The sequence below is a fragment of the Lissotriton helveticus genome, chromosome 11 (assembly GCF_964261635.1).
Source record: "Lissotriton helveticus chromosome 11, aLisHel1.1, whole genome shotgun sequence".
NCBI classification, from domain to species: Eukaryota; Metazoa; Chordata; class Amphibia; order Caudata; family Salamandridae; genus Lissotriton; species Lissotriton helveticus.
Genome location: NC_136072.1, coordinates 164,299,416 through 164,322,695, shown reverse-complemented (window position 1 = coordinate 164,322,695; position 23,280 = coordinate 164,299,416). Strand labels below are relative to the sequence as shown.

At 43.8% G+C, this 23,280-nt stretch overlaps 1 protein-coding gene across 9 annotated transcripts in view; it reads left to right on the top strand.

The window, feature by feature from the left end:
• Positions 1-3,253: 3,253 nt before the first annotated feature.
• The window catches only part of ATP13A3 (ATPase 13A3), a 430,700-nt gene continuing 410,673 nt past the window's right edge, over positions 3,254-23,280 (top strand). For 3 of the 9 annotated variants that reach the window (XM_078666249.1, XM_078666244.1, XM_078666250.1), the window contains exon 1: positions 3,254-3,459. The gene's annotated coding sequence lies outside the window, so the exon portion shown is untranslated. The remainder of the gene's footprint in view (positions 3,460-23,280) is intronic. The other 6 variants (XM_078666245.1, XM_078666251.1, XM_078666247.1 and 3 more) reach the window with 4 other exon arrangements.

Here is a 23,280-nt window from a genome sequence, read left to right as displayed (position 1 = left end):
CCCTGTTCGGCCTCAGCCCCTCTCCCTCCATGATGGCGGTGGGGGCCTCTTCCTCCTTGGGTAGGGTGTATGTCCCAGGGAGTGTCATACACAACAAAGCTCCTCCCCAGAGGCTATACCAACGATGGAACCGCTTCAGGGTGGTGCTGGAACTATAGATAAGCTGGTGTGTGCCCTTACAGCACCAGATGTGATTTCCATGCAGGGGGCCCCGTGCCATGAAAGTGGGAGGGAACTAGAATGGAAAGAGCCCTGGAATCATTCGATGTGTATCGTTTCTGAAAGTAAAAGATTCATTACCGGCAAGTACTGGCTGTGTACTTCAGTTTCAGCACGCCGCACGCTACCTCAAACCAGCATTGAGAAAGCGAACAGTCAGCAGATTTTGCCTGAAAATTTCTAGTAAGGTTTTAATATTTAAACCTGGCATTGGTTTGGCAAACATCTGGAATTTCATAAATGTTAAAGAAAAACCACAGGTAAAAAAAACATACAAAGATAGATTTTTGAACGAGGAATTCCGTGCAAAAACCTACGCGGGAGGATTTTCCTGACAAAATAAAGAGCCAAAAGAGGTAATGTGTGTTTAATTCGATAGTCGGACACTGGTGTAAGTGTCACTTTGGTTTTATTTCAGTAGACGGAAGACGGGTTTACACTACAGAACTGAGCAGCAGAGAGAGAAAGCACGTCCGTTTTTGGGTCTTGGAATCTTTCGACATTGCACAAATGCACAATCTTACTTGAACATGGTCTACATACTTCTGCTGCCAGGCTGAGGCCTGCTGCTGGCTGCCAGGCATGTAACTTAAGTCCGCGCTATATAAAAACGCATACATGAATAAATACATAAATACAGGCCTGGGCCTGGCAGCCAGCAGCAGGAGGTGTTGAGGTGGGTCCATTCTGGTTGCGCCTGATCGGCATAGGTACGCAGTGCGCACTCGCATGGTCTCGCCCCTAGATCCTACCCTACCAGGAATATAAACTTAATTAATGGCCCACGCCACCGCCACCCCCACCCCCACCCAGCCGAGCGGCGGACTCCCACTCTCTGTGACTCAGAATGACTACTTCTTCGGTTCTTACTTTAACTCTCGTCGCCGACCGATGATCTCGTCATCAGATTAATGATTGTGATTTGTGATGATGAACCGAACCAAGTACGTCACTGCCTCAGTCACACACCACGAGCGGAGCTGCGGAGCTAGCAGTAGGCGCTGGGCAGTAGGAGAACACCAGCATGCCACAAGGTCTCTCTGGCGCAGTGATGTCTGCTGCGCTGCAACGTCACACCAGAGAGGCACGTCACAAACAAAATGGCCAATCCCTGTCTGCATGGCTTCACATAAGCCACAGTGATTGGCCATAACAGTTTTTAACCACTACACCACCACCCACGCACGGACCCGACACCCAATACTTTTTATGCATGCCCTCAGGCTCAAGGCTGTGCGGTGTTTCAGCCAATCCAAGTACTGCATGAGCAGCGCCAGGATTGGCTAGAGCAGGTGTGCTCTCTGCCCCCCCTCCCCGCTGCTGCTCGGGTCCCTGGCTCAGTGGCTCTCCTGGTAGTGGCTGACTGTGGGCATGTTCGAGCTAGGAATAAAAAGGATTAGCCCTAACTCGAGCATGGGCACCACTACTGCTGCTGCCTGCTCTTAGTGCCGCGCTGGGCTGTCAGTGACACAGTCTGTCACTCAAACCCTCTGCTGGCGCGGCCCCACCCCCTTCAGCTCCGATTGCCTCGGGCATGTCCCGGTGCAATTTAGCGTGAGCTGATGAACGTTTTTTCATTTGCAGGAATGTGTGTCTAAGCGTGAATTGGGGGCATGTGGCATTAGTAGGGCAACGCCCCCAATGGACGCACCGCCACTGCACAGAAAGTGTTCCTGATTCCCTTGTTGCCAAGGGAAGATTTGGGAGAACCATCCACAAACCAAAACGTTATGAAGACTGTGTTTGTGACTAATGTCAATCAGTTAATCTAGCACTAATGTTTCGCTTTACCACACTTAGTGGCTTATCTGTTAAAACTCGCAAGAGAGGAAGATGTGTTGTAACCTAGTTCTGGTTCCCCCTGAGCCCTAGGCAAGTGGTGTCTACCAGCTCTCCTGCGCGAGAGCACCCATTGTTCCCTCACCCCTCCCATTGGTTCCCCAACATTCTACACTGCCTCTGGTCCCTTCCCTCACACCCAACTGTCTGATTTGATTCTGCTTAACTGACCTACGCACCGCATTAGGTGTGGGGCTGATGATAATAAACGTAATCCTTCAATTCATCTTCCTGACTCCGACTTTCAATTGCTACAATCTTTCCCTTTTCTGTTAATCGACAGTCAGTATTTTGGGTAACAGCGACACTCGTTACTAACATAAATGCTTGAAAGAAAGTCATTTCTAAAGTAGAGATGAAATGGTACCTGCAGACGAATACTAAAATGAACAAAAGCGTAGCATTACAATCCTGACATTTACAGTACCAGTTGCTAAAATCGAACTCATTTGATCCTTTTCTATAAATGAAACTAAAGGCAGGCTCACTCACTAGTGTCGCAAAGCATATCGAATATTTGTGCAGTGAACCATGCCAGCACTGTGTCGTACAAAGAAACACAGATAAGTTGTAACTGAAAAATAAACATAGGAATTACGGTAGTCAGTCTGGAAATCTCAAATTGCCTTTCATTCGGTAGGTGCGGTTTATATAAACCAGGTACTGTAATACATGGAATACAAAGAGATTTGCTTTTTGTACTGTCCCGTACACGCTTTCGTGTTAACCGATGTCACACACGAGGACGAAGCCGCGCCCCTTGTTGCAGATACCGGCCCAACCGGAGAACAACAACGTGGGCAGCAGCCAGCATGCTCTGCCCGTTCAGCCAGCAATGGTCCGGCTCAGTCATCCGACTGGTCGCCGGGGACGAACCGTGACCAGGTCCACCCATCGATAACTCTGACCACGCTGAGGTAGCAATACTCAGCGACGAGTACTCCTTACTCTTCCCCTTCAGAAGCGCGGGCAACGACAACCAGGCCCGCCGGGCGTGTGTACGTTCTTCATACGCGACTCACGCGCCCCAGAGGCACTTCCACTAAATGCCCACGAGCTCCGAAACGAGCTGTGTGCAGCGAAGCGTCCGCGGGCGTATTGGACAAAGGCGCGTGCGGAAAGCTCGTCCAATCAGTACATCCAAATCATGTGCGGTGCGCCAGGATTGGCTAAAATGACTCCAATCCTAGCTCACCTTACACAGTAGCAGAACCCCCCCTCCTAGTACTCCCAGACGACTCTCGCAGTATGTTTAGTTGTGGGATTGGTGGTATGCGACCCGGAAGTGCTGAAATTACGTTAAAAGATCAATAACGGACATTAGGCTGAATTCACGGACCGACCGTGTTAGTACCGTACAGGTGGACAGTTGACACGTGGTAGCAGTAAAGGCGGTAACTGGTGAGTAGAATTGACACTTGAGCATGGCTGACATCCCTCCCCAAGCAACGTAACCCGCCAACAGCATGCATGTGTACGTTTTGGAGGCTTCTCTGGCATTCCTTCCTGTTACCACCAAAATATGCTGATAATGAAATTGACAGTAGTCTAATTTCCCTCGAATATAACGGGCCCAGTTCTTAACATTTGCGCGCACTCTGTATTATGCACATCACAATCCTGCTGTCAGTACTTGGGGTCAAGGTACGTTGTTTAGACGTTGTTTAGACTCGCCAAGGTACATATCCAGCCCTGGGGTTTCATTTGACAAATTCATGTGTTTCGGATGTTGTCATCGCGGATTGTTACCATTGATCCAGATACCATACGATTCTAATGATTTACATCAGGACTGAAGCTCGGGTGTAGAAACGGCACTGGCGCCGAAGGGGTCGGAAGCGGTAATGGCAAAGTATCCGGTGATACTGCAAACGTTTGACGTGTATCTTGGTGTTTTTATTGAGCCAAGAATATTCTGATGGCATCAACATGATTTGGTTTTTGCAGAATGGTGTTGGTGTATATCATGAGTTTACCTGTCACTGCCCCCCCCCTCCCTTTCACGCATCCACTCCGAACAGGTTAACCTTACCGGTGAGTGCCCATTTAGAAATCTTGAAAGTGGGCTACCTATCATGGGTTCCCTGTGGTGGCGTTGGAGAAGGCACTTGCGTAATATCCTTTTGCAGTATTAGTGACAGTCAGTCTCTGATGGCTACCTATGTTCTAGTATTTATTTTTTATTTATTTGAAGTTTTATATAGCACTGGCTAGACCCGGAGGTATCAGAGCGCTTTACACGAGGATATGGTTACAATAGAACAGTGTTACATAGTTACATTAGTTTCTAGGGCATAACATAGTATAGAGAAAGACAATGTTACATAAATACATCCGTTGCTAGAGCATAAGATAACATAGAAAACAAGTCCTAAGGAGCATAGATGGTAGAGGGAGAAAAGTAAAGGGTTAGGAATACATATCAAGTCAGGTAGACCAGTCATGGAGAAGAGTACTTCGGTGGATACCTTTGTGATCTAATGTAGCCACAGGGGCAGTCCCAAGTCAAGGACTGCGATATCCAGTGATGCAAATATTTCAGTTACTAAATGATATTTCCATTGATGTTACCGTAAAGCTGACCACCCGAGGCACAGGTGCTCAGCTGCCCTGTGAGGGCCAGTGCAATTCAAGAAGGAACGTCCCTTAGTTCCTAAAGCTTCAGTGTGTGCCGATGTAAGCACACCCATCAGCAAGGGTAGATAGCGGTCTTATGGTACCACTGATCTTCCCAGGGACTAGGTGTTCTGATGAGTGCCCACGGTTGTTTTTCGTGAGTGCATGTAGTGTTCCAGCAGTGACACCCAGTGAGCACTCGGCTGTTTGTGGTAAAGGAAAATGCACAGCTGGACTGTCTATGTACTTCATGCCGTGCAGCAGTGTACTCCGAAGTCCGCTCCCTATTGATACAAGAGACCCTCGCAGCAAGGTATAGCATGTAATACACAGAGACTTTAGATTGTATACCTATGTACTGCAATTCTTCTCTTTTGTCTTCAGTCTTACTAGCAGAGGAACGTCTTTACTAAAGACCGCTTCCAGCTCATCACGCTTGAGATGGCGACTTGCCAATGACACATCAGGATCTGGCAGGGAACTTGGACACGTGCTCTTCACTCCCGGCTACTTTACAACACTGACATTTCGTAGAGGAAGTGATTGCACGTATATTTAACTCTGTTCTGTATTCCTTAAAAGTAACAGTCCCGTAGCCATTGTATAGGATGCTTTAATATACATGTTGTGGCATTCAGCCCAATAACACCTTTCGCTAGTAATGCAGTTTTTAGTCAGACAGCGGAAACACGCTTTTCTTTAGTTTTCCACAGTCTTCTTTTTTTTTTTTTTTTTTTTTTTTTTTAAAGATGGTTTTGATGCCATCGTTTCTGTCACCTCGATATCACTTCCATTTTTGATGTTTACTTGTACATCCAAGAGCAACTTTGAACAGCTTGTTTTCCTGTCCCCAAACCAGCCATCGTCTTTCTCGCTGTCCTGAGAGGTCATGACTGACCTATATGTCTGTGCATAAAATTAGTTGTATACTTAAAATTTTCTTTTGCATTGCACGTTGTTTGTTCAGTCATGGAGTTACTTCTATTCATCCTGGATTCTCTTTTGTGTGCATTGTGTATTTGGAATACTTATTTTGAGCTAAGTGTAGAGTTGGGCATAAGTAAAAAAGCACAAAATGCAAACGTGGACTGCAAAACAAGTTATCATCTTAATGCAATCTAATTTCTTAAGTGGCGTTTTACATGTTTGCTGTAGGTGTATAGTATTACATTTGTGAGCGTAATCTGTATAATGTCAAACAATCTAAACCTCTTTTGTTCCGATTGCCCTTTTGGGTTCCGTATTCATTTATTTTCTTTCAGAATTTTTTAATTTTTTTTTAATTTCACCTGTGATATTTGTTTTTAGTCATGAGAACGTTGCTTTCGCCTGGAAAGTGTGGCTCATACTTTGGAGCGGTTGGCTGTTGTAAAATGTGAACAAGTAGGACGTGGAAAAAACAATTTCAGATTTCACTAGTAACGTTGCGGTATTGTAGTAGAAATTTTATTTTTGCCTCATGGAAGAATCAAAGTTTTAAGGATGAGAGATGCAAGCGACATTGTCATCTCTTCTAACTCAGTTGCTTGGCAGTGGCCATAAAGTTATACATAGGCTTAGCATGTTTGCGGCGTTCCAAACCTACTATTGAGAACAAGGCAGGCTGGGGGGATTGACGGGGGGGGGGAGGGTGAATTCACCTGTACACTAATGCAGTGGAAAACATGCATTTCATCGTTACATAAATCCGTCAAAAGAAGTTAGTGATCAAAATGCCTTTTTGGGATGTAAGCACAGTTTTGCTTTGGAATTTTTTGAAGCAGTGTCAGCTTTTTTTTGGGGGGGCGTGGGGGGGGGTTTAACTCATGCTGCATCTCTTTGCCTCAAAAGTGTACAGACAGAAACACCTTCATATATGTGCTATTCATACATACTCTTCATCAGTTGATCAAAACAATCTAAAGAAACACAAAACTTATCAAACCAATATCCAAGCTTAAATCTTTCCAGTGAAAACTGAAACATCCTCTTATTGTTGTCTACCCTCAATCCCGCCATCTTGTTTACTTAGCTCTTGGGGTCCGTGTCCTGGTTCCTCCATCTTGCGGTTTCGACTGTTACCCTGATTGATCCTTGCCACTGGTCTGCGCCCTCTGCCGCCGGAGTAACCATTGCCCTTTGTCGACCCCCTCTGAGTCAACTACACCCCTCTCTTCTTGTTTGTCCAGTGTGACACCCTTTTGCTCCCTCCTTCACACCCCTTCCATTTCTAAATTTCTACCCGACCAGGAAGAAGTCTGGCACTGGTTGTTGTTGATCCCTGGACCCTCTCCGATTTTGTTCAACTTGCTTGCTCTGACTTTTGGTATCTACTGAAGTACTCTTCTACCTGACTTGATATGTATTCCAACCCTTTACTTTTCCTCCTCTGTCATCTATGCTCCTTAGGACTTGTTTTCTATGTTATCTTATGCTCTAGCAACTGATGTATTTAGGTAACATTGGGGCATATTACCAACAACTAGCGATAATTTTTGTCTCTAACTTGTTTAGAGACAAAAATTATCGCCGCACATCGGCGATTTTTATCGCAGATAAACCTTGCTATTAGCAAGGTTTATCGCAAATGCGATAAAAAACGGCCGCAATGCATGAATATCGCTGAAAAGTCAGCGATATTCATGCATTATCGAGCAAATGCTCTTAGCCATGTTATCCACCTCCCATTGGATAACATGGTGAAGAACTGCTCAGGGCAGGTGTTAGCTTTTGGAGATATTCGCGCTTAGCGCGAATATCTCCAAAAGTTGGTAATAGGAGATAGCGATGTTAGCGACTGTTTCCAGTCGCTAACATCTTGGCACGCCCACTTTGCATGTCATTAGTGATAAATATCACTGACATGCAAAGCGGGGCCCAAGATGGTCGCTATCTCCTATTAGCTGTCACTAACTGGTGTTAGCGACAGCTTGGTAATAGGGAGATAATTTTATCTCCGCTTTTTTGGCTTTTAAAGCCAAAAAAGCTGAGATAAACCACCTTGATAATATGCCCCATAGTCTTTCTCTATGCTATGTTATGCTCTAGAAACTAATGTAACTATGTAACGCTGTTCTGTTGTAACCATATCCTCATGTAAAGCACTCTGATACCTCCGGGTCTAGTCAGCGCTATATGAAACTCTTCAAATAAATGAACCACAGAACTAATATCAAATGATGAAGTGTCGCATAGAGTACCTGAAAATATTTAAGGACGCTACAGACAACAATGCACTTGGCATCAGGGGTGGTAATGCAGACCCCTGCAGCGCAGAGGGGCCCAACCCTTCTGGGTCCCTATCAGTCCAAGGACTACGACTATCTGTCAGACATGCGAGTCTCAGGGGCCCCTTATAACCTTCTTCAGGGGAGTCTCCCCATTTTACATTCCGCCACGTCACTGCTCGGCATTGTACATTATAAGTGTGTTACGCAAGATCATCATTGATTTTTTTTTCAATAGCATTTGTCAGTTTAAGTTTACTTTTAAATATTTTAAAAACTTTGATAGAAATATGTCAAACATTTGTGGATGTACTTGAGGTGATAAACACTTGTTTTAAGTGTTTTAGGAGCAACCATTAAACGCTTGATTGTTATCCAAAGAGTGCTTCTTGTTTGTTCTTTTGATGGCTTGTGTGATGACAGGTTGGTAACATTGACTTTACATCGGGGAGTGAATCAAGCAGGACGTCGATGTTAAGTCACAATTTTATAGTCTACAGGTTGGATGCGTTCCATAGGACACTTTGAGCTCGGTTGTATCCAACGAGATGAAGATTAACTAGAAAAACAAATCAAATGTACTCTCTAGATTCATAAGTTATTTTCTAGGAGTAAACTGACAGCATATTTCCGTGGTGCAATGTAAACCTTTGCTTAACAGAAAACACCTTACCTCCATTCATTGTCTGCTTCGTGGGAGGTTTTGAGTAAGTTTACTATTCGTGTTATTATCAACTTTTCTATGTTCCTTCATTAAAGCAACTATTTGGATTCTGGTATTCACTTCCATGGCATCTTTCTGCAGCCTCCAAAGTTCACATCAAACAAAATTCCCATGAACGTCTGTGGCACAAACATATTCTACCGACTGCCGTCAGTGGGTTACATAACTTCTTAATGGCAGTTTTCTGATTGCTAGTGCTCTCAGAAACACAAACACATTATCATTAATTCAGCAGGTTCACAGTCTCTCAGAACACATGCAGCATAATACACACCTGCTCATTCATAGACCGTTAATCCGCTTCATCCAGGCGATTGGTTTTCTCGCTCCTCCTTTCAGTTGTATGTGATGTTCAGATAATAAAAATATATAAGGGAACCTAGAGTGGAGAAACTTTCTCTACTAACCTGTTTCCACGAATTTTCCAAATAAATGGCATTTCAAGGAATTTCAATCCTTCAGGGCAAATGTCCTTTATGTTGGTAAAGTATGTGTGCATGCTTGTATATGTGCTTGTGTATGTATGCATATATGTATATATTTTTTTTAAGGATCTGGTGAAGCTCTTGCGGCCTCATTCACAAGAGAAAATATCTTTGTTTCCCCCTTCATTCTGCTCCTCCTCTAGTCCCCCTTGGTGTCTATGGTGGGGAGAGTGATCTCTATTGTTGAGGAGAGGACGTGGGGCCGCAGCCGCTCCCATATTGTATCTTCTCATTCCACTTCCTACCCCTGGCCGATTCCACCATTTTATTTCTTTACCCATCCCCTATAGCCCTGGTAGACACAGTTGCATAAAGCCATTCCACCAATTTAGTACCTCTACACCTCCCAGTACTTAATTCATCGACCCTAGTACCTTTGCCCTTACCTACACCATATTTAAAAACCACAGTTGAGACCTGTAGCCCCTTTTGAGACTTGGATGGGTACAGTATCATACAACAAGGTCTTGATGAAAGCCAACGAGGAGGTACAATTTAGAAAGAAATTATAAAGAAGAAAAAACACGTAATCCCAACTTTTTAGCGTAGTTGTATTAACAGCAAAGGCATAGAATTATGCTTTTCTAGGGTTATATTGTAGCATCAACCGTGCATTTTAAGTTGTGTTCTAAGTGAATGGTGAACACATTGTGCTCGTGAACAAATATTTAAACAGCACAAGTGAAACACGTGAGAAAAGTAAAACAGCGTCTTTGGAATATGTTGAAAATAATATTTTGCATGAATGTTTTCTTTATAATACAAATAGTGGAAAATCATGTCATAATTAAAAATCCCAATTTAGCTGATACAAGTCGACAGCATTTCGACCTTCAAGACTCGAGGTCATCATCCGGCCGAGGGAAACATTAGGAAGATGATTGCTGCCTAATGGTGGGACAATTTGGAATGAACCCTCATATCAAATTGACTTGAACCAATGCAAGGGGGCATGAGTTACGTGTATTAAGGTATCTGAACAAATTTCAAGGCACCTAGGCAAGAAGGAGAAAAGAGAAGAAGGGCTAACGTTAGCCCCCAATAACATAACTCGTTGGAAACAGCCTGAGCGAATATGCCTGGTACTAGGCCAGCGCAGCGGGTCACCAGGGAGGAAAGAGAATGATCTGCAGCTTTCCTTCAGGGATTACAAGTAATTATGGCAAGAGGAAGCAGTTCCAAGGACTGTTGGTTGAAAATTGGAACAACCCGGTCAGTGTATGACATGGGAAGGAAAAATTATGTAATCGGGATTGCATGGATATGATCATGTGCTGACTATAGCCATCAAGAGGATTAGTGCTTGTCTTAGCTTCGCAGGTGTGGCAAATAAGTGAACTTTAATAGGGCCTACAAGCAGTCAGGAATTAATCTACAATGGTAGATGGTGAATAATGATAAGAGTGTGCATGCTGTTAACTAAATAGCAGCTGTGCATAAGTGCTCATACTAACCTGGAACAGTAGGGGAAACATCATTAACAACGAAGGCAGTACTACGCGTAACGTTTACAACGAGGCACTTACCACGTAAACGTCTTTCCAACGCGTATGCCTTCAACGATCGTATTTACCACGAAAAAAAAAACCGAAGGATTAAAAAGGGGGGGTTGGGGGGGGTCTCCCCCCCCATAAAAAAACGATCCCGCCGTGCCGAAAAAAACAGTGTCATAAGAGAGGAAGCGGAATAAACTTCCGTTTCCTCTTTATGACGTAAGAACGACGTGGCAAAGAAGATGAGGGGAAAACGAATTCCGTGGTAACGCATGCGTGGAAAAGGCATGCGTTGCAACGGAATTCGTGGTAACAACATATAACCACAGTAGGGCAATGGCTTGGTGAGCGGGGTGTAAAGGAACGTCTGACTCAAGGTACCGATAGGTAATAAGAGGCACGCGTCAGCAAGATGCAGGGAATTAGAAAGTGTTGCCAATGTTAGGGTAAAATAAATCTAAGAGAAGTAGAGTGGCAGTTAGTCAATTTTAATCTGAGTGCAAGGCAAGAGGGGCTAGAAATTGCAGCAGCCAAGTGTAGGCAGGTGCAGGTCTTCTCAACCGAAGCGCATTTTGAATGAATCTGGTGCTACGCGTCTGACCGGTTACCAGTGCAGATGTATGCTAGAAATGGAAAGCACAAGACCGCAGAGAGATTGAGAGGGGGTAGGGTGCTGAGTGCCCCGGGGCACTAGAAGGAGATGGAGTCTGCTGGGAAAGTATCTACTCTTGAAGGGGTGCAATCTCTTAGTTTGTACCACAAAAGGAAATAATTATTAAACACAATACATTTTTCAAAACTGAAGCAAACACTCATAATGTACAAAAAAAACTATTGTATAGATTCTTATGTACATTTATGGAAACATCAGGGAGAAGTGTCCTATAAGTACAGGCATTATTGGGCACCTAAACAGGGTTCCTAAGGTGGAGAGGGATTTAAGTTGAAACCATGCTGTTCCATTCATTTAAAGTATTCAGGGCATTGTCAACGGATCTGCAGTGGGAAATCTAGTGGTATTCACACCATAACAGTAGTTGGGCAAGATCACCCCGTGCACTGGGAGGGTAGGTTGGTCTATCACTTGCCACATACAATTATTTTCAGTGTGGGTGTGTACTTTGAAGTGGGAGACCAGTGAGGCATTTTCCACTTGACCCAGGTGATTCTGGTTTTGTTTTGAATAATGTGACCTTTGACCATCTGGGTTGTTTGCCCGATACAGATCAAGTTACAAGGGAAGCAAATCACGTATATCTCATTGGAAGAACGACAATTACGCAGCTGTCTCAGGGTGTATTTATGGGTACCTGGTTCAAAAGTTTTGGTATTTGTAGTTTGTGTGCATACCATGCAATTTTAGCATTTGAAACTGCCAATAACAGATGGGTAAACCCCATGTTGTGGTAATAGGTTGGCTGGTTTTGGTTTTAGGTGTCACGTAATGGCCTGGGCTAAGTGGTCACCTAAGGTGTTTCCTCTCTTGTAGGAAAATGGAGGTTGGTCTACAAAACTAGTTTGGTAGTGTAAAACACTCTAATTCGTTTTGATTATTTTGCTGATCTTGTTGCTGGCCTGATAAAAGGTAGAAACAAAAGGTATCAGTTTGTTCCTAGTTCACGTCGTAGGTGTAAGTAGTGTATCTCTAGGGCCGTACCATGCACGTTTAAGTGAGCATGATCCCAGACATTCCGGGTAACCTTGGGTCACTAGGTTTTCTTGGAGTACAGCTGCCTCTCTGAAGTAATTTGTCTTTTTTTTTCTTCTTTTTTTATTGAATAGAGCAACAGGAAAGCCAAGGTACAAAACATGATATACTTTAGAATTCAATAATCACGAATTTCCAATAAATTTCTCAAATAACAAACCAGAGATAAGAAGTTAAAAAAGTAGAAAACGATATGCAAAGATAAAAGGAAGGTTCCTCGAGATAGAAGTCAGCCCACTACAGCGGTAACATTTTCCTGGACATTAAGTACAAAATATGCAATTTATAAAGTGCATCAGCGAAGACGTGCAAAACTGCAATAAAGTGCTAGTGCAAAAGTGCCAAAAGTACAAAAAAGTACTATCTTGAAAAGTGCAAAGTGCAATCTGATATAGGAAAAGGTGCAATAAGTGTAGATGTCCTGGAAATCAGATAGAAGGCTTTAAAAGAAAAGTCATCTCCTCACAATTTACTTCTCGATTCATCCTCCCTTAATTACTTCTAGAGTCTCAAAATATTTCCAGTTCCTCTCAAATCTCCCAACAGCTCCCACTCTACCCGGATATGCCTTTTCGAAAAAACATGTTCTCCTCATTTTGTTGAGCCATTTTAAGTGTGATGGGATCTCGCTGGACTTCCAGTTTTGAAGAATTAAGGAGCGAGCAACTGTGCAAGATATAAATATAAATACCTCTTCTGCTTTATTAAACCTGTTCCTATCTTTGCATATACCGAACAGGGCTACTTCTGCTGTTGGTGGAAGAGATTTCCCAATAGCCTGTTCGATATTGGCAAATATTCCCTTCCAGAAAGTTTCTAACTGGTGGCAAGAGAAAAAAATGTGATGCCATCCTCCCTGGCTACTAGCCAAACATCTAAAACATTTATTCTCAGCTCCGGGAAACATCCTTTCCAAAGCCTCCGGTGTATAGTATGCTAACCAACGGGACAGAAAACACATCCTTTTATAGTTGGCAGCTCGCAATGATCTATTCCCCAACTCACAAATGACCTCCCAATCCTTTGTAGAAAAGTTACATTTTGTAGCGAGATTTATTTTCTCAAGATGGCTGTCTACTAAAACATTTTGATTTGAACAATGAAGCTTTTTATACCAGTATCCGATACCTTCCCTCATTCCATCATACAAAGCTGTTAGTATGATATTAGGGGGATTAAACAGGCCACTTATCTCTTTTCTAATAAAATTAAAGATCTGCATATATTAAAAAAAAGTCGGGTGTAATGAACCATTTATTCTAGCGGCTACCTCCTGCCAGCTAATTACCCTGTTTTGGATTACAAAATGTCTTAGCTCTCGGAAGCCGCAAAGTTCCCAAGATTTAATACAATTCAGGCTTAGTGGAAGGCCTATTTGAGTACATTCTTTTAAACTTAGATAATGAGAACTATCAGTACCATGTTTTCTGAAAAGAAGCGACATTCTTGAGGCATATTCTCTTAATGTTTTATATCTTGACCTCTTTGGGAGCTTTGCGATTTTTAAAAAAACTGGAATTTGGGAGCCTACTTCTTGTAGCATTCTTGTTAGAAAGAAATTATCTCTTGTTTGATTATTCCTCAGTAATCCTGCCAATATATTGAAAAATGCGGCTTCATAATAGGTCCTTAAGTGGGGTAGGGCTAAGCCTCCTTGTTCAGCTGGAAGTTGTAATACTGGAAGTTTAACTCTTGAAGTTTTGTTACCCCATATAAAGCCTCTCAGCATTGTTTCGAGTTCTTTAAAAAATGTTAAATTAATTTTGATGGGCACGTTACTGAACAAAAAGATAAGCAAAGGCAGCACCGACATCTTGATCAATGAGACCCTACCTATAATCGATAAAGGAAGAAGAAGCCAGTGATCTAAAAGGTTCCAAATTTTGTTCTTCATTCTGATATAATTCATAGAATAGAGCATATCATATTCGGTGGTCACATATATATCCAGATATCTTATTGGGTCGCTTCTTGCAGCTTGGGCCTGCAGATCAGCAGGGAGAAAATGAGGATCAGTGTTTAATGCAAGGACCTCAGTTTTTTTTAAATTTACTTTATAACCCCCTATCTTTTCATAATTATCGAACTCTCTCATCAAATTTTCAATATTTTCTTTTATGGGTGATAAATATAAAATAATATCGTCGGCAAACAGCTTTAATTTAGACATACCGACTAAAGGGGGCTGGATAGCCACGTTGTCCCTAATCTTATTTACTAAAGGTTCGATGAAGAAAGTAAAAAGCAGCGGGGACAACGGGCAGCCCTGTCTTGTGCCCCTGTTTATCTTGATCTTACCAGCCTGTTTCATATTCAGGGGTGTGGAATTTTTGAAATAAATTACTTGTCCAAAGGACAAAGTGCTACAGAAATCTTCTTGTCCTGTAATGAAATCCACTTGTCCCCTTTACTACCTAAATCATTTAGCTGCTGCTTTTACTAATTGGTTACACCATCGTAAGTAAAATAGCCCTTTGCTTCTGCCCATCAGTAGTAAGCAACCACGCAAATTCCTTAACCGCAACCTATAAAATTCTATATTCCTCTCACCATAAAGGCTAAACACATCCCCTTTCCTCTCAATTACAGTCTATAACCCTTCCACTGACTCATCAAAGGCTCCATCCCATCACCCTTTGCTTCTATTCCTTCACACTATAAGCTTCATGTTACCCATATCTCTCAATACAGACAGAATAGTGTTATCCCTCCTCTCTCTCATTACATGATACAGGTTCCATCCCTTATTAATCCACTACACAGAATACAGGTTTCATGCGTGGCCCATTTGTCTCCAACTCACTACATGTTCTATGCCCCTAGGGGCGAGTAATGCTGTGGCTCGTGAGCATGTAGCATCAAAGACACTGGTGGCAGACTTACTAACCAGGAGAAAAGAGTCAGATGGTGGTTGTAGTGAGTTCACAGAGTGGAAATATGTGGGACCTGAGTTGGAGATGCTGTGATGAAGTAGTGTACAAGAATGCAAGGAAGTGTGCAAAGAGGATGCTGGGAAGAGTGGTGGTCAGGTTTGTAGAACAGGAGTTAAGGCGCTAAGCAGGGAGTGAGCGGCAGAAAGAAAGATGAATGTGATGAGAAGGGACTATAGCCACTAGCAACTAAAAGATACAAGACAAACGCGAAGCATCTGTAGGATTTCGGGTTCACTTTTCTTAGCAAGTAGGCAGGGGTTGGTTTATTCCGGACAGGAAGAGAAATTTGGTTAAACCCCAATATTTTGGTTTATAGAAGCATCTTTCACCCCTGATGTCAGTAGGCCAACACCCTGGGAGGTTGAGGAAATCAGAACAAACAGGAAACACAACAAAAAGGGGGCTTCAGAAACATAAAACCCAATAACCTACATATATTCAAGGGAAATAACCTCAAAAATCAAGACACAGTCAATACTCGTAGTGTAACAGACATGCTCTGATCTTGATTATTCTGGGTGAAAGTACCAAAAATGCAAACGGAAATTGAAAAAGCAAAATACCCTGTCTATCTAGTGTACATTCACTGTAAATTGCAGATCCTAGCACACGACTATAATATAATACAATGCACACTTTTACCACTTTGTGCAGCTTTAGTTATAGTTGATTAATCAGCATGCACTATTTTGAAATCAATTCATGTGTCCTGGGGTGGCTCATGATAAACAGAATAGTCCCACTTAAGCGCAGAAGCTGCTGGCTTCCTGCGTGGCTCAGTAGTTGATTTAAAATGTGTATTCCCCTTCCAATGGATTAACCGTTTAACCATGGTACTCTCATCCTCAGGGGAGGTACTGCTGCTATTCTCCGAGACTGCAGAGCTTGTAACTGCCACTTCATTTTCAGGCCCAGAAGCCTGAAACATCAGATAACGAAAATAAACAGGTACCTTAAGCCCACCTGTGGCTTACAGTTAATGTTTCGTGAGCCCCCCCCCCAAACACACACACATATTAAGTATCCCCCATTGTAACCCATTGGCTCTGGGGTCTGGAGCCTCCTTCATTCTCCTCTAGGACTAGGAGGCTTTCCCTAGGCCCGTGCTCCCGCTCTTGCCTCGTGTCCCATCTCACTCATAGCTTTTTTCAGGCTCTGATTTCAGCCCTTTGATGCTCTCGTTCTATTATCAAAAGCACCAAGAAGCCGAGTACTTTAATCACTGAAACCCCAAGAGGAGGAAGGAATGTCTGCTGCTGGCTCCCTCTTAAGACATGTATAATCAAATGGGGGGGAGAGAGAGAGAGAGAGTTGTCTTAAGACAACCTAGGACACCCCGCCCTCCCAAGCCTGGCTCCAAAACACATTAGTACCGAAGAACGCTCACTGCAGGCTGCCTGTCCCTCACACCAGTAAACATGGAGCCGTGGGTTAAACTCACTCCAATGGAAGTCAGCCTGGCCACACTTAAGCGTGCACTCACTGCCGGCTGCCTGTCCTGCACACCGGCAGGCAGACGGGAGAGGGCTCAACTCACACTAGAGCAAGCCCATTAGCACCGTTCCCTCAGGGCGCAGCTTACTCCATTGGAAACCATCTACGCCACTTCAGGGCGCACTTCCCGTGCTGTCTGCCCCTCACACCGATAAGCTGTGCTCAATTCTCCCTTGTCGACGCCATGTAGGCCACACTCCAGAGCCCAGTGTAGCCAGCATGAAAAAAGCCTAGGAGGTGTGTTTGTCCTTACTCAGTAGCCACCGGTCACAGGGGCACTTCTGACGCAGAGGGTATTCTTTCTCCATGTGGATACTGTCTGCAGTCACTGCGAGGCACTCCCACCCCAGGTTATACTGACTTAGAGCTAATGCCTGCCAATTCCGCCCTGGCCACGTGCTTGCACCCTGGGGAGGAGTGCCTGTCCCTCATCTTCCGCCTCAGGCTTTTAACCCGCTCTCTCTTCAGGCCTGCGCTCCCTGGGGTCACTCTGGTGCCAGAACTCGCATACAACACACATCTTGGAGCGAGCGTCAGCTCTGCACGGATCCCGTTCATCCCCCCCCCTCCTGTCACCTACGAATGTTTTCTCCCTGGGCGTTAGCTCTTTCTGTCCCCTGGGCACAGTCATTGAGTTGGAGCAGCGAGCTTGAGGGAGAGACGTGCTTGCACCCCCACTCCACCGTTCTTGCTCTCCTATCCTGTCCGCCATCCTTACCATGCCTGAAATGGAAATTTAGAAGTGCCAGTTTCCACTGTCCAATAGTGCCTGTTCGCTGCTGAGATGTATGAGATATGTGTACATTTAGCGCAAGCAGCTGTAGCCAAATGTAGTGGAGCACTGGGTATTGCAGCACTCCTGAGAAGTGACGGGGCTCGTTCTTTCAAACGTAGGAAGTGCGGGTACTCGGTACTGGACAGTGCATGCCCATGTAAAGCACTGACCCCACTCCTCACTTTTGGGTCCTGCTGGCCGCCGCCACGGGAAGATAGACACAAAGCTCACGTGTGTTTTGTAACATGAGAGTTAAGAGCGTAGGGAGCCGCCCTCGTGTTCTCTGTCCCTCTCTGCTCCTCTTCTCCTGTCCATTCCCACCTCCCTGCTTCTACCCATCTCTTCTCGGTGTCTCTATCGTGTCGCTCGTGCCCTTCCTTCTTTTCTCTGTCCTCGGTCAAAATATAAATATGATTTTTCCCCCTCCCTCGGAGCCAGAACCTAACTAAAGTGTTTATAATTACGGGGCGGAGCCGACGAGGGGCTTAGTGCAGGCGTCGCTGCAAAATGCAATATTATTGAGTCAGGATTAGAAGTGGTGGTAATAACACGAGGGGCCGTCACAACAGAATACACACTGACCTGAGACTTGCATGTAGAGAAGGGAACACAGGGTGACTCACTATGCAGCGTACCCGCTTTAGTGACGACTCGTGTGCTGCTTGCTGCTCCTCCAGTGTGAATGATCCCCTGGATGCCATCAGTGAATGTAACCACCGCTCCGGGCTGACCCGTAGATTGACCATCTTGCCGGTTGCATAAGTCGTTGGGGAGAGGAGCGCTCTCAACAGCAGCACAAGCTGTAGTCAGTAGTTGGATCTGGCCACCAGTCACAGTAAAGAAATCGTCAATGGAAGGCTGCAGGCCAAAGCCTTAGTTTAAGCCAGTCATATTAGTGCCAATCAGTTTCCCCAGATACTTAGCATCATGCCGCCCGTGGCGGTCTTGGTCTTTCCCGCCCGAGGCCGCGCTGAAAAGGGGGGAGGGAGGGGGCGTTGGTGATGATTTCTGTTGTGAGAGCAGGGGCGGGGCGAATCTCCAATTTCCTTATGCCGGGTTTCAGCCTCCCCTGTCCGATGCCCTCATGTTCTCTCTCCTTTACCTGTTCCTGGGTTTTACAGGACGACTTCGACGGGACTGAAGAGAGTGGCTCATTCTTTTTGACATTTGATCTACAGAGCGGAAAACCTCAGAAGTGCCGATAATTAGCATTTGAGCTGTCGGGCCTCCAGTAACACAGACTCTGCCATTGATTGGCTGTGAGCCCCAGAGTGCTCCCGGATCGTTTATTATTTGTGATTTAATGTCTACTTGTCCGTCGGACAAAATAGACAGTAAATCATCTTGCCCGTCATAAAAATCAACATGGTTCGGGCGTCGGGCGATATGATTTCCCCACCCCTGCATATTGATTATTACTTGGGCCGATGCTCCCTCATAGATGTTATAAAGCATCTTAATAATTGAGGCTGGGAAACCAAATTGACCGAGAGAGTAAAATAATGCAGCCCAATTCACTAGGTCAAACGCTTTTTCCGCGTCCATCATCAGTATACAGGCTGGGGTCAAATTAATATTAAAATAGTCCAATGCCTGAATTAGGAACTCGGTGTTTGCTGCCATATAACGCCTTGCAATAAACCCAGACTGGTCCTGATGAATGACCTCCTGGGCAGCAAAGACAAATCTTTCAGCCCATATTTTCATAAGGATTTTGTAATCCGAATTTAGTAGGCTAATCGGCCTGTATGAATTAACATCGTACTGATTTTTATCTTTTTTAAGAAAACGTATGATTGTAGATTCCTCAAACTCAGCAGGGACGAGCCCGCCTAACCTAACATGATTATATAACTTTTTCAAAGGAGTTGCTAATTCCCTAAAAAAGACCTTATAAAATTCTATTGGGAATCCGTCCTGGCCGGAAGCTTTTCCCCCTGAGGTTGCCTTTATACAGTTTTGTATTTCAGGGGTATTTATTTCCAGACTAATTTGATTTACCCGACTTTCGGAAATTTTGGGGATTTGAATGTCTAAAAAATAGTCCTGGATCATTACATCCTCTACCTGATATTCCGTTGAGTACATTTTTTCAAAATGATCCAGGAAGATTTTTGAGATCTTGTCTCTATCCTCCTCCTCCAGCCCGCTCTGAGGATCGCAAATTTTCACTATCAGTGATGACTCCTGCTTTTTTCTGGTAGAGTTAGCTAGTAATTTCCCCACCAACTGGCTGTCTTCATAGACCTTTTGTTGGAAGGCTTTCGAGCTGTTAATCTCTTCCGCTACAAAATAATCCCGAAGAAAAGTTTTAGCCTGCTCTAGTTTGCTTGAGTGATGTTGGAGCTGCAATGCATATTCCCTCTCTACGTCTGATTGAAGCTTAGCTATTTTTGACTTTCTTTCGTTTGCCTTAGCGCTAGTATATGCAATAATCTGGGCGCGTGCTGATGCTTTGAATCCGCCCCAAACAGAGAAAGGTTCAGCTGTATTATCGTTTATTACAAAGTATTGTATAATCCAATCTCTGAATTGTGAAACCCATTCCTGGTTCTGTAGGAGGGTGCGATCCAGCTGCCACCTGGGGCGCTTTTCATCCACTCCTCCCAATTCTAATTCTAATTCAATTCTAGCATGGTCCGAAAACAGATTGCATCCAATCACAGCTCTTAAGATCAAAAAAGATCTAGATATTAAAAAAAAGTCTATTCTGGATGCAGTCCGAAACCGGTGGGAATAGCATGTAAAAGATTCAATTTCAGCATTTCTATAACGCCATGGATCCCTCAATTGATATTCATGTAGGAGTGCTTCAAAAAAACATTTTGTTTTGGGCTTTAGCTGTTTCTTTTTCTTGTTAGAAGTATCTTTTGACAAGTCTTGAATAAAATTAAAATCTCCTCCTAGTATTATCTGTCCTGGGGAGCCCCTCAAAGATTCAAACATTTCTGACAGACCGGAAATATCATCGTGGATGGGGCCATAATAGTTGACAAAGTTTATAATTTTATTTTGCAATTTGGCCACCACCCAAATCCACCTGCCCTTATCATCTCTATGAACCTGAAGGAATTCCCAGGCAAGATCCCTTGAGAAATAAATAGCAACCCCTCTCTGGGCCACCCCTGCTGATGAGAAAAATACCTTAGAAAAGTAATTAGGAATAAACAACTTCGGGCTATTGGATTTCAAGTGAGTCTCCTGAAAGAAGACCACCTGAGGTCTAATAAAAATTATCCTGAAGTAATTTGTCTTTCACTGAACAATTCCTGTGAATGCGCTGGAATTGTCCATAGGATATACCATCCCTGAGACCCCCTGGATGATTGCTGGTATACAGAGGCTAAGTTTTGTGTTCCGTTTGTTTTCTAAACAGGTAGGTGCCTATTTTGCCATCTTAAATTTGTAAAGAAAGGTTCAAGAAGGGAAGAACCTTATTGCATTTTCTTCAAGGGTAAACCTGAGATTGGTTGGTGTTGAGCTTCATTGAGTACTCCCTACCCTTCCAGATGAGCAGGATGTCATCTATGTAGCTGGTCATAGAACAGATTTTTTTGCTAGAGAATGATGTTCTCCAAATTGACCACATACAGAATTGCAAAATTAGGGGCAAAGCAAACACGCACAGACACACCCGTCTTCTTAAGATAGAAGGCATCTTTGTATAGAAATTAGCAATGTTGCAAGGCTATTTGTAGTAGTTGCATAATGAAGTCTGTAGGGATATGTGTGAGTTGTGGTGGAGTGTCCAATAAGTCCCTTGTGATTTGCATGCCCTCTATTTGGGGAATGTTGGAGTATAAAGACTCTAAGTCTAAGTTGACGTAGAGGTCTTTGGTGGGGTCCAACTCCCTGTCTTTGATTTGAGAAATCAGGTCCATGCTGTCACGAATAAAAGTACTTGTGAGAGGGACAAACGCCTTAATTGTTGAGTTGATTTATTTGCTTAATGGCTCGAGGGCGATCCACACTCAGAAACAATGTGCCTTCCAGGATGGTTATGTGGGCTCTTGTGTATTTTGGAGAGGACGAACAGGACTGGGATGTGTGGATACTTGTTGTTCAGGAACAGGTGCTTTTTGTGGGGGAAGGGGGTGATATCCTGTTCCATGGCCCGATTGGCCACCAAGGCTATTTGATTTTGAATATCTGGTGAAAGTTCTGAAGGTAACTGACAATAATGGTCGATGTTGGTCAGTTGTCTCACAATTTCCATACTGTATTAAGTTGAGTACATAATTAGTATTCCACCCCCTTTGTCAGTTGACTGTTGCATACCTTACCTATACCATGGCTCCGAATTTCTACACGTGTAACCTAGTATCAATACTCTTTGTCTTCCTACACCTCTGCATGTATTCTAATACCTGTTCTCTTACCTATATGCTGGGTCTTCTGCCTCCCCTCCGGTCCATTTTTCTAGCGCCTTTCCTGCTTGCTACCCTGGTACCTATACTCCTGTCTAAATGGTACCCCTATCTGTACCCTCTATACCTCTCCCCGGCTATCCTTCCTTTTTCTCCTTAGCTGCTTTTTTACCTGTTGTGGTGGGTGTTGTTTTCTTACAAAAACTTTCGAGGATAAAGCTTTTTCCTTATTTTGGGTATTTACCAACATGGAGCTTCTTCAAACGTTTGTCTGCCAGGCCGGTGCTTGCCGTTATGATTATTTTTCTCCACAATAAGTTGGTGCCTTACCCAGCAAGATGCATTTTTTTAGTGCTGTCTAGCATTTCTTTTAAACATATTGGTTCTGAAAATGACTGTCTCGGTAGACCGTGGAATGTCCATCAGTGCATTTTTTCAGGATAGCCATCCATGGTGCCTAATTGTTCTCAATCCAGTGTCCATTGAAAGTGGCCGGTCATTAGCATTATTTCATCATTAGCAAGCAAACGTTCCTGGCTGCCTCATAGTCGTGTGCATCAGGGCATATCTTTTCCCAATGTGGTTTGTGATCCAATTTTTGATGCTTCCGCTTTCTTTCACTGACCTTTACACAGGGGTGGTGCCGCTTTTGATGTCCAATTCTGCTCTTAGAAGCTTGTGGGTTGGGTTGCATTTCATTTCCATAGCTGCCTGCATCGGAAACCTAATTGAGAGTACTCTTACTTTGGAAAAGTAAAGCTATTTAAGAAAAAAACATGAGGTTCCAACTCAAGTCAAACAAGCTTTATTCGAATTGTCATAAAAGCATACAGTACATACAAGTTTATGTATAAGATAATAAATACAGTTAAGAAATTGGGTAAAGAAAGTAAAAACAGATAAAATACTCTTAGAACTGTACATATTACACAAAAAGTAAATATAGCAATTTTGCGTCCCTGAGCGAAGTTAGTTTGCAAGCAATTTGGTTCTAATGGGCCATACCCACCCCAGGAATTTTGCCGTGGCTACATATACCGTCATGTTAGTGCAGGTACGAATAATTCTTAAGGCAAGCAATCCACTATTGGTGCCAAGTAACCTGCACATTGGGCGCAGCCAAAATCGGCGTGGGGCCACGTATGCTGGGCATTCGAACAACAGGTGTCCGATAGTTTCAGAAAGCGCCGGGCAGCCTGGACATGTAGCCATGTCTCCTGTGGACCATCTGCTAGTGAAAGCCCTTACAGGCAAACTCCCAACTCTCAGTTGGAAGTAAAGTTTGCGGTCCAAGGGGTTCATGATAGTGTCCCAGAATGCTTCCAGATACGGGCCTTCTTTAATATCCAGAAACATACCTGTCAAAGAACAGGTATCTGTTTTTCTGAAGAGCTTAATGGCCAAGGACTTCCAATAGAGGT